Genomic DNA, 2,867 nt, shown 5'->3' with positions numbered 1-2,867 from the left:
ACAAAACAAACTGAGGGTTGCTGGGGGGAGGGGGTTTGGGAGAAGGGAGTGGGATTATGGACATTGGGGAGGGTATGTGCTTTGGTGAGTGCTGTGAAGTGTGTAAACCTGGTGATTCACAGACCTGTACCCCTGGGGATAAAAATATATGTTTATAAAAAATAAAAAAATTAATAAAAAGGATATATATTAGTCTAAAGAGGACTTGCATTTGTTTCTATCAACTGCCTGTGGACTCTACCAATTTTGAGCTGTTTTACTAAATCCCAGGGTAGGTTTGTCAGAAGGATGGGGGAGAGTGATACAAATGAATATAGATTCAAACTTACAGACCTCTGTGAGTAGAGACTTATAAATTCTCCACAGATGCTTTTTATTCTGGCTCAGGACCAAGGTTTAATCACTGACGCATCCTCCCCATTTCCATAAAATTGGATTTTCTTTTGACTTCACCTATTGAGAGAATTGCTTCTTGAATTATTTGATTTTGTGTGGGATCCTTAAATATGAGCTCTCATCCTGTTGGGCCTCTCTCTTTGTCCCCCAGTAACTTAGTTGTGTAACTCTTCAAATTCTGGCTTAGGCCACCAGGAATCGATAAATAATCCCAGGGGAAACTCTGACTTGACTCCCCTGTTTATCATTAGATCTTTCATTTTCTTGTGCTTTCTGGTTTCTGAAGCGTCCCTTTATTTGCCATTAACTAATCCAGGCATTAATATTTTTTTAAACAATAATTTATGTTGAAAATTTTTGTTACTTTATTTGGGGTAATTTCTTTAAATAGTTTGTTCTCAATGTCCAAAAATAGACCTGGCCTTGCCATTGCTTCCAAATTATTGCAGTAGCCTCTATCATTGATTAATTTTTAGAGTACAATAGTTAATACTTGTGTATGTGTTTATGTATGTATGTATATGTGTGTATGTGTATATATATTTCGAGAGAGAGATCTCAGCATACTGTCAAACTTCTTTTTTTTTTAAAGATTTTATTTATTTATTTGACAGAGAGAGATTACAAGTAGACAGAGAGGCAGGCAGAGAGAGAGAGGGAAGCAGGCTCCCCGCTGAGCAGATAGCCCGATGCGGGACTCAATCCCAGGACCCTGAGATCATGACCTGAGCCTAAGACAGTGACTTAACCCACTGAGCCACCCAGGCGCCCCACTTTTAAACTTCTTATTATCACACACTGCACACATTTCATAGGTGCAGATAATAAGACACATTTGTATATGGTATACATAGTCTACATATTATAAATTATATATAAATTCAATGTAAATATATTTTTTCACAGATACTACATAGTAAGAATTTAGAATTGGTTTGAAGTATATATAAAGAAAATAATCTGTGATAGTAGAGAAATTTAAAAGAAAAAGGCCTTATAAAAATAACTGAAGGTTAGGCTAAGAAAAAAAAGAAAACACAAATTACTAAGACAGAAATATGATAGCTTGGATAAAATGAACCAATTGCTTGAAAGACACAGTTTGCTAAAAGTCATACAAGAAAAAAGAAGATAATCTGAATAGGCTATATATATTAATTAAACTGAATCAGTAATCAATAACTTTATTGAACAGAAAGCACAAGGCTTAGATAGGTTCATTGATGAATTTCACTAAACACTTAAGGAAGAAAACGTACCAATTTTGTACATTCTCTTTCAGAGTATAGAAGTACAAGAAATACTTCTAGCTTTCTATGAAAACCACTAATACTGAAACCAAACACATAGCAACAAAACTATAGAACAATATCTCTGATGATCATAGAGAAATTCTCAATAAATATATTAGAAAAGGGAATCCATTATTGTATAAAAAGAATTACATATCACAACCAAGTGGGATTTATACCAGGTGTGCTACACTGCTTCAGCATTTAAAAAAAAAATGAATGCAACTTGTTGTATCAATATGCTTAAGAAGAAAAATTACACAGTTGTATCAATCAGTGCAGAAAAATCCATTTGACAAAATTCAAAACCAATCCATGATAAAAACTCTCAGTAAACTAGGGATAGAGAAAATTACCTCTACTTAATAAAAAGTATATAAAAATTCTATAACCAATATATATAATAGTGAGAAAATTAATGTTTGCCACTAAAATCAGGTATGAGGCATGAATGTCTTCTCTCACCATTCCTTTTGTATCATCCTGGAAGTAATAGCTAATGCAATAAGACAAGAAAAGGAAATAAAATGTATACAGATTAGAAATACCCTGTCTATATTTACAAATGACATATCATCTATTTGGAAAATCCAAAAAATTTTTTAAAAACCCTCCTGGAAATAATAAGCAATTATGGCCAAGTTGTACAACACAGAGTTAATATACAAAAGCCAAGTTGCTTTCCTATATACCAGGAATGAATAAGTTGTATTTGAAACTAAAAAACACAACGCCATTTACATTAGGACCAAAATATGAAATTCTTAGTTATATCTAACAAAATCTATAAAGATCTAGATGAGGAAAACTACAAAACTGAAAAATGGAGTCAAGGCAAAGCTAAATAGAGAAATGATCCATGTTCATGGATAGGAAAACTTAATATTGTCAAGATACCAGTTCTTCTCACCTCAGTCTACAGAGTAAATTCAGTCTCAATGAAAATCCAAACAAAATATTTTGTCAGTATCAACACACTGATTCTAAAGTTTATATGGAGAGTCAAAAGAACCAGAATAACCAACACAATATGGAAGGGGAAGAACGAAGTTGGAAAACTGACACTACTCAATTTCAAGACTTAACTGTAAGGCTGCAGAAATGAAGATAGTTTGATTTTGACAAAGAATAGAAAAAGAAGTCAGTGAAAAATTATCCTAGAAATATGCCCACATCTGT

The sequence above is a fragment of the Mustela nigripes genome, chromosome 7, assembly GCF_022355385.1.
Source record: "Mustela nigripes isolate SB6536 chromosome 7, MUSNIG.SB6536, whole genome shotgun sequence".
Classification (NCBI taxonomy): Eukaryota; Metazoa; Chordata; class Mammalia; order Carnivora; family Mustelidae; genus Mustela; species Mustela nigripes.
The sequence above is the reverse complement of the archived record's forward strand: the minus strand, read 5'-3'. Positions refer to the sequence as shown.